Source organism: Cynoglossus semilaevis, chromosome 2 (genome assembly GCF_000523025.1).
Source record: "Cynoglossus semilaevis isolate Cse_v1.0 chromosome 2, Cse_v1.0, whole genome shotgun sequence".
Taxonomy (NCBI): Eukaryota; Metazoa; Chordata; class Actinopteri; order Pleuronectiformes; family Cynoglossidae; genus Cynoglossus; species Cynoglossus semilaevis.
Genome location: NC_024308.1, coordinates 17,789,681 through 17,798,830, shown reverse-complemented (window position 1 = coordinate 17,798,830; position 9,150 = coordinate 17,789,681). Strand labels below are relative to the sequence as shown.

At 42.3% G+C, this 9,150-nt stretch overlaps 1 protein-coding gene across 1 annotated transcript in view; it reads left to right on the top strand.

Moving 5' to 3' along the window:
- The window catches only part of onecut3a (one cut homeobox 3a), a 17,543-nt gene that overhangs the window by 7,755 nt on the left and 638 nt on the right, over positions 1 to 9,150 (top strand). The window lies entirely within an intron of this gene.

The following is a 9,150-nucleotide window of genomic DNA, read 5'->3' as shown; positions in this document are numbered from 1 at the left end:
CCTGCAGCCACCAATGGACAATATCACACACATGCAGCCTCAGCCTGCATACATACATGTCGCCTTTGCCTTTCTGCTCTCCTGTGTGTGTGATCGGGATGTAGAGTGCGGCTGCGCCACATTGTTAAGGCCGATCTGGCGAGCCCTGAATCTGTATCGATTTCCATTCCGCGACCTCTCCTTTTCCATCTCTGGAGCTTCACCGTGCCCCCCCCCATTTCCATCTGCAATATGCAACACCATTTCTCCCATTAACAGCTCAGCATTCAAAACACACTGCAGGATAGCTGTTGTGTGTTATGTGCAATATTGTGCGGAGTGGAGTGTGCTTGCACCAGCAGGTCCACACGTGTCAATTGCTTATTTTACACAAAAAAGAAAAAAAAAAGAAAAAGAAAACAAAGATTACACGACCCCCCTTGCTGCTCCAAGGGGCAGAAACAAGCAGTTTTAAAGTTCACAGCCATTTAACCCTCTTCTCACTTCATACATGCTGCAACATTCCACCCACACTGTTTGGTCATATACACGAAGCCCTGAACCTCGCCGACCTTATTATTCACAATAGCGCAGTTTTAATAGGTTTCTGATCAGACCGATTTTAATTCACACGGGTGAGGGCGGCGGGCAGACGTGTGTGTGTGTGAGTGTATACTGTATATTTGCGTGTGTGTAGAGGGGGAGAGCACAGCAATTAGAAAAGCAGCAGAGGTCCGTACAGTCTCCAAAGCCGTCTCTTCTGTTTTAGATGATCAATTCCTACGCTACTCCGTCGCCCCCTCGCCAAGCCGGATCAATAGTAGAGAATGACCTTTAAATCAAATTGCTGGCAGAGTCGACTGAATGCACGCGGCTTGCATCAAAGGGTTAATGGCACTGCGCCCACCCTCTTCCCCCCCACTTCCCCAACTCCTATAGGCAAATATAGAAAGGAGTTAAACCTCAGATAACCATTAATACACCTGATGGTTCGTCCTGGCACACAGGAGACAAGTGTCTGCAAAAATAGATTTTAAGAGGAACTCTGTGACGATTCTGACGGTGGTGGTGATGATGACGACGATGGCAGAAGACGAACACACATCTGCCAACTGTGGCTCAAAATGTGCGCGTGTACACAAGGGTCGAACAGTTGAACTACAGTCAAGAGCGGCGGCAGCTACACTCGGGTCCATAAACCTAGGCTGGGTTATGTAATACTGGGGAGCACCCCGACATCTGGGCTGCATTCGTACGTCCTGGCCCACGGGTACAGACATTATTTTAGCATACTCACATGGATTTAAAGATTTTCTGTTTTAATAACAATCCTGACAGCTGTACCTTCAACTTTCACCTGAAACGTCATCACGGCTGCTGTGGAGTAAACGGTGCGAACAGATAAAAAAAAGTAACGGAGTCGTTTTGTGTCAGAGTAGTTATAAATCTAGAGTCCCGCGCCGCTGAAGCAGCAGTGGAGCAGTGATGTGTCCACACACAGGCTGCTTATCTGACGTACTGACAGGCCATCGCTTATTAAAGGCCCGATAATGGCTTGTTTAATGCTCAGGCTAAAAAAAACAGGCAAGACCACTGTCCACGCATTCACAGAGGGGAGGGGAGGAGCTGGAGTACGGAAGGACACCAAAGGAGTCCAGTCAAAATTGGTTTTGGTCAAATGTCCACTATTATCGGAAAATTCACGAATCTAAAACATGCTGTAAATAATAAAAAACGTGTGACTTTGCAATCCATTCGCTGAAAAGATGCCGTGAGCGGTGAAATGTATTTTCCTGAACTTAGTGTCAAATGTAGTTTAGCTGCTGCGTCGTTTTTACAGTTCACATTTTGTGCGCGTGCACGTGCGTCTGTCGACCACAGGAGGCTTTCTTGAAACGGGATCCTGCAGAGGGTTTGTTCGGGACCTCTGAGTCTTTGTGTAGGGTCGATAACAACAAAGCCGCAAACACACACACACGCGCGCGCACACACACACACATACGCAGACCCAAGGATGCAACCTGAACCTCCGTTTGGGCAACCCCACACTGATCAACAAAGGAACAAAACGACTGTGAAATCAATTGATGAATGAATCGATGCCAGAGCATATAGACTTTCTCTTAGTCGTTATTAAATATAACGAACTGGCAGCGGATCATCTGAAAATATCCATTTGTTTACGTCGTGTTTGGGAAAATATGAGACAAAACCTGTTTGTTGTTATTTGGTCGTATTAGAAATATTACAGCTAGAACCAAAAGTAATAGGACCATTATTATTATTATTATTATTATTATTATCATCATTATTATTATGTGCATTTACATTACAATATAATAATAATACGTTATTTAACATCTTTATTCAAATTTAAAATCGTCTGATTCGTAAACACAATCTGAACTAAAATGCACATGTGATCTCTAACTGTGCACTTTATTTTGCAGTGTAGAAAATCGACCATATAAATGCAGTTAGGTGTCAGGTCAATAATCGCTGGCTGACAAATATTTCTATTCACTCTCCCTCCTTCATGATTGAGTGAGAACTGTATTGGATTGAATCTGGAAAATTCCTGCATATTGAAAAGCTGTCCGTCTCCCTGCACAGAGTAAACAGTATCATCTGACTGCAGATCAGCTCTCTGACTCTCCTGCGACAAATCAGAAATTTGCAGCGGGATTGACAGTCCGATCTGAGCCTCTGGGAAGGAAAAGTTTTCTCCAATCTCTGCTCCTGACTCACAGAACAGCTACAGAGGCCAAACTCTGACCAACCTCTGACAACCTCCTGGTGTATTTGGTCACAGATGTTTATACGTTCACAACAACCGCAAACATATATAAAACATAATATAACAATTAAAGTATAATGCAAATAAATACAAATAAGGAAGGGATAGAATATTATAGAAACAATACATTGGAAAGGACACAGTCAAATTGCAGATTCGTTCTAAAAAAACAAATTTTGCACAATTACACAAAATAAGTATATAAAATAACCGACACGTGCACAGTACACTAGACAAGTAATTATGAATATATATGGAAGAAAAAAACTGTATATTTGTCAAAGTCCAGAACCAAACAGTGATATTATTCTAAACTCAGCAGCAGATTAAACAGAAAGTCCAAAAGTATTGACGTTTTTCTCCATCTGACTGATAAACTGGCAACAGGAACGGGATACAAATTCACATGAATACCAGACTTTTACCAACTCAAGTTTAGCCCTAATAAAAATAAATAAATAAATTAATTAATTAAATGAAAAATTAAATCACTGACCATTAACTTTTATTAGTGCAAAACAGACATGTTTGTTTATGAAGTTATATGTTCAGTAAATCGGTTCACCCACGACTTTAAATGTATTATTATTATTACTACTATTGCTGTTAGTGTTATTATTGTTATTCTTTTTATTATCATTATGATTGTTATTATTAGTGTGTGAGAGAGAGAGAGAAAGAGAGCGAGTGTGTGTGTGTGTATGTGTGTGACTGGGGTGGTAGTGGCGGTGAGGTGGGGTGGGGGGGGGGGGGGGCTATGACAGTATGTATAGTCCAGCTCAGTCTCTACAAAATTAAGGATCATGATCATTATCGCCATCACGCATAACTGGTCAAGGCAATTACGTATGAAATCAATGACAATCGCGGGGGAAGAGTCACACTAACAATGGATGAACTCACACAAATAAATGGAACATGCAGACGAGGCTGCGGCGACTAAAATTGTTCAAGGAGAAAAAAAACCCAAACAGGATGATGAAGAAAATAACGCAGGTTAAGATTCACTCCGTCAGACGCTCGTACGGTTCAGTGCTTTTAATTATTCAAAACCTCATAAGAAAAGCCGGTCGTCACGGGCACCAATCTTTATTGAATTTTTATTTATTTGTTTAGCTTGTGTTATTACTCAGGCTGTACCAACGTGTTGCTTTAACACCGATGGAATGTACACGGACATTTAGTTGTTAGGTGAAATAAAATACAGAATATTTATTATATTATATATAATATTTATAATAATATTTTATAATAATATAAATAATTTATTTTTTACTGTTTATATGATTTTATTTTATATTATATATACAGGTAGATAAATAAAGCAGACTAAATTTGCGTAATAGTAATAAAAACTATTGTCTAAAGATATTAAATTATAGTGGGATTTGTGCAACCGAATTCACATTAAAAACACATTGTTTTTACTTGATTGAAATTTAAAATTGATTAAAAATGATGATAATGTTATATCTGTGTAAAAAATAAAACAAAAAAAACAATACATCCTCCCAAAAAAACCTAATAAATAAATACATATATATATTATATGTTATAGATAACTGTACTTTTTTTTACAATATAAATAATTATTTTAGGACTGAGTCAGACACAGAGTGAAGGCAAAATGAATAAAGACGGTCTTTTGGGGAACAGAGAAAGTACCGCAGGATTATTCAGGAACACAGTAAACCGTACCGTCTCTTGTGTAGAACATGGGACTGGTACGTATAATGCAGATTGTCGATGAGTAAACGTGCATATGGATGGAGGAGTGTATTAAGGTGTGACGTGGGCGGCGGTGTCAGCGGGTGCAGGTTGAGTGTTATTGAAGTGCTGAAGAAGAAATGCCTCGCAGCTTAGTCTCGGGAGAAGGCAAACAAACAAACCGTGTCGCTTTATCAGTATATTAACACCAATTCTCACTCATTACATTAAGGAATATTGAGCTGGGAGAGGGAGAGGGGGGGAGAGAGAGAGGGAGAGAGAGCTTGGCACTGCCCTGCAGCCTGGATGGAATAAATGAATAAATGCCACAGTGTACAGAGAGAGGGAAATACACTCTGCTATCAATCTTCAGGTGCAACGGCCCATGTGAAACAACAGAGACGTTACTTAATAAAGAGAGGTGACACGTAAACGTGAGGCTTTTACAACTGCAGCTCTACACACACAGACACACACACACACACACGAGAGAGGACCAGACTTCCTTCCACAACCCTGATCGCCGCGTGTCTCTCTCTCTGTGCGCAAAGGCGCCGAACTATAACCAGCAGCAAACATGTTTATTGGTAAATTAATTACATCGACAGACTTTGACCTCGGCTGCTTCGAACAGGCTGTGATTGGACTCCACACCCGGGGAGAGTTCAGGAGCCGCGGCAGCAGCGGTGGACGGTGCGGGGATGCAGATGCAGATGTGTAATCATGAGCCGCAGAGCCGCGATATTAAAGGCATTTGGTTTTCTCATCATGAGCAGGAAGGGCAGCGATGATCGATACATGATTAATGCCCACCGTGGATGTGGACAGGGGACAGATGAAGCGGCCATATCTGACAGACAGCTGGACCAAGGCTGGGGAAACATGGCTTGATCTTTTACTCACCTTCCTCTTCCGCCATGTTTTAAAAAAACCCAAAAACATTTGCTCCAAAAAAACAAACAAAAAAACAAAAAACAAAACAACATCAACAAAAACCAGGCTCTCGCTCCTTTTCTTTTGTGTTTGTCTCACCCAGGCCTCCCATGAATCTCCCTCCCCCGGCCCATGCACTGCCTTCTCTCAGGCATAATTAATTGGACGAACTGAATTTCACACACGAATTATTCACGAATCTATCGATCGACATCGAACACCTAGGGCCTTTCTCTTAACCTCGCTTGGTTTGTCGTGAAGAGAGGAATATTAATGCCATCAGTGGAAAAGAAATGAGCTCAGACCGATAGACGTTTCATCATTGATGGAGAGAAAATTATAAGATTCATCATCCGCTCTAGTATTTGACAATTTACAAATAAAAATAGGATAAAAACCCAAATGTAGTTGTAACCAAATATACGGGACATTAATTCATACTAATCGGAACAACATTTGATTTTTTACGTGGTCCAATAATGTATTAACAACATGTGAATATTACTAACTATCACACGGCACTGCTGTGTCTTTGGTCAATCACAGTCAGATGTAGAATTTTTTTCGGTTCGTTGTGCGCGTGCGTTAGTGGTGGTGGTGGGGCACCAAGCTCACACAGCAGCCGGCACCGAACCAGGATTTCTGCTCCTGTGCACGGCCGTCTCTCTGCTCGGTGCCTACTGTAGCTCTAAAAGCTGCAATCATCGATTTTTTTTTTCTTTTCTACACCGAGCTTGGTTCAGTAATCAGGGCCCCCTTCCTCACCGATCGATCGATATCGATTACTAAATCCTGCGCCTGTAGCAATGGCTGCGCCCCGTGCAGCCGGGCCACGGCGAGAGCGACACCTGCCGATCGAAACGGCACAGAGCACGCAGTCGATGAGGTTGTGGACGTGACTCACCGAGGCTCAGAGAAGTAGGCTCCGTGATCTGTGTGGAAAGACGGACGCTCGTAGCTCCTACATGTGGAGTCTGCAATAAAATGGTTCACGTTGCAGTATATCCTAGCTATTTTCTACAATTTAAACTTTAAACTTTCTGGATTTTTATTTCAGATTATCAAAAATTCCGCCTAAGTTGAATTGGTCGTTTTTTCGATTTTAAAAACAAAACATCATTTTTGGTATATTAAAAAATAAACAAACAAACAAAAAAAACCCCGCGGTTTTAAACGTTTCAACGTTTTAACGTTAATTGGATAAATTTATAATATAGGCAGCAAATTTCGAATCTTTAAACGTGACCACAGGATGTGGATTCTAACGGTCACACACACCACAAACCGCTTCACTTCGACTTTTTATATAGATAAATAACGCATTTAGCTTTTCTTAATGTAGACGCAGGTCCGTTAGGCCTCAGCAGCTTCAGTCCATGTCTCAGTCTCTGTCCTGCTGGGACACAATCCTCCTGTGCGCTCAGAGAGAATGACATGTCTTTGCTGAGCAGTTTCACAGTGAGCACTAATCCACTGACGGTCCTGAAGACCATCTTTGTTCAACGGAACCTTTGAAAAGGTCAAACATTTGTGTTTTGATTGGGGATGTGGAATATTTCAACCGTTCAGGGCTGCACATTTGGAGCTGCTTCATATTAACATGATGCCTCTTATTATTACTGTTATTACTGTGATTATTATCCATATGGACACATCACTGACATAACTGTAAGAACAAAAAATAAAGCAACCAAAAAGTCAAATGTTGGTGGTTAGGGTTCCCCAGCTTCAGTTGTCTTTTCCAAAAACACATGGAATGGAACGAAATCAAATCAAAACCACTGAGGTTCTGCTCCACGTTTGAAATGAGCTTAATTTCATTTATTTATTTATTTCTTGTCTTTTAAGAAAGAACACCTTAAAGGAACTTCATTTCCGGCTGCTTATTTGTTTTTACCATATAAATAAGAGAACAACTCCTGGATGTTGACTAACTGCTGGATGTATTCACAGTAAGGCCCTTGTTATATTGATGACTGTCAAATGAATCAATTTGCCTCTAAATCCATCATAACAGTCAGCCCGTGGGTGTAAGTCCGTGGAATTACTCAGTGATATTTAGCTCGGCTGCTGGTTATAGGTTCAACACCACACATGGACTGAAGGGCTTTAAAGGTGTCTCTCCTGTCATAGTGGCAGGTGGAGCAACTTTGTTTGGGAGAAGGACAAGGTGGCGCTCTGATCTCATTAATGTCCACATTTGTCCTCTAAAAAGCTTTGTGATTTCTTGCAGCCATAATGGCGTGTCCTACTTGTCCTGTAACATCTGACCTGCGGAGACTTAACTCACTCTGACACTGTGAATAATTTCACCAAACCATAAAATGACATCATTCTCCTCCGGCTCACAGTCATAACCGGCCTTAATTCTGTAATAAATCACAGCACTGAATACGATGATAATACAAGGCTGTGGACGTACGTAGGTACGAGTGAGCCTCTCCTCTCTGATGTTAGGATGTGATGCATTCACTGTATACATACATAGCAGCAATGTTGATGTGAAATATGAATATGATGGATGGGCCTGTGTGCAGGTTAGACATCTGTGGTAAACAGATTGGACTGCAATGGCTGATCAATGGACTCTGTTCCGCTGTAATTAGACACACAGTGCCACTGCTTGGCTCCAGCCACTTCAGCATTATCACAACCTTCCCCCAAACATACACTCTGATGCACGCACACACATAAACAAAAGAAGAAGGAGGGAAAAAAATTGTCCTTACATGCATCAAGACTCACAAACACAGACAGCGTGGGAGTGAGACATTATTGAATGCAAGTATGAAAGTATGAGACAATACAAGCGGCAGCAGGTGGAGACCCCACAGGGATGGCATCTTTCTCCTCCTCTGGCTCTCCAATTTGCTCTCATTTTATTGAGGCGGTAGGGATGCTGAGAGGGACACACAGTGTGTTCTGGTAGGATTCGATCCTCAGCCAGCAGGGGAATATGTGGCTGCAGAGGTGGTGCCTTAACCTTTCACTGTTCAGCCCCCCCCCCCCCCCCCCCCCCCCCCCTCCCCCCTCCCCTCCTCCGCTGTTTTACCCACAGCCTGTCTGCCCCTCATCACCAACAAACTCACCCGTCACCAAATCCTATTAACTATTAATTCACCGCTTACAATAATGGAGAAAACTGCTGTGTGTATGGGAAAGGGCTCCTAGCAGCCGATACATGCACCTCTGGAGTGTTTGTGTTTGGGAAGAGAGAAGAGAACGGGTTATAAATACACTCTCAGAGCTCAATAAAAGGGGCTCCTGTAGGCTCTGTTTGAAGTAGCAGACTGTAGACCTGCTGGGGAGGGGGGAATTCTGACCTCAGTCCCTACAGAGACCCCCAATTCCTACAGCAAAGTCAGTCAATATCTCTTTCTCCTTTACTTACCAACCCCCCCCCTCCATCCCCCTCCCTCCGTCTCAGCTCTTCTCTTTTGTTCTTATATATTCTTGCACACACACAGGCACGAGCGTGCGCGCACACACAAATGCAAACAATTTGTATTAGCCCTCCATGTATGCTGTTGTTTTCTTTTGAACCTTCTTCTTTTCTCTTTTTCACACACACACACACACACACGTGTACACACACACACGTTCACAAAATGCTTACTTTTGTGCAACAGTCACTCAGTCCCCCATTGTGACTCAAACTACATTAATATTGAATCAAACAGCAGTGTCTCCAGCTAGCAGGCAACAGTCAGTCCCACACCCCCCTCTCCCCTCCC